Raw genomic sequence first — 203 nt, 5'->3', positions numbered from 1 at the left:
CGACTGCAGAGAAGCTGCCGAACACCTTCCTTCCTCCACACTGACTGCAATGGCTACAGATGACAGCCCAACTAAAAAGCAGCCTTGTCCTCTAGAAGTGTTTATTATACCCAAGTTCAAAGGCTAAAAAACCCAAATCTTTTTTGGCCACAGGCCTTAGGTTGAAGAAAGGAAACATAATTTGGAATCATTGCAAAGACAAA

This window comes from Equus przewalskii, chromosome 14 (assembly GCF_037783145.1).
Source record: "Equus przewalskii isolate Varuska chromosome 14, EquPr2, whole genome shotgun sequence".
Lineage (NCBI taxonomy): Eukaryota > Metazoa > Chordata > Mammalia > Perissodactyla > Equidae > Equus > Equus przewalskii.
Note: the sequence above shows the minus strand (reverse complement) of the source record.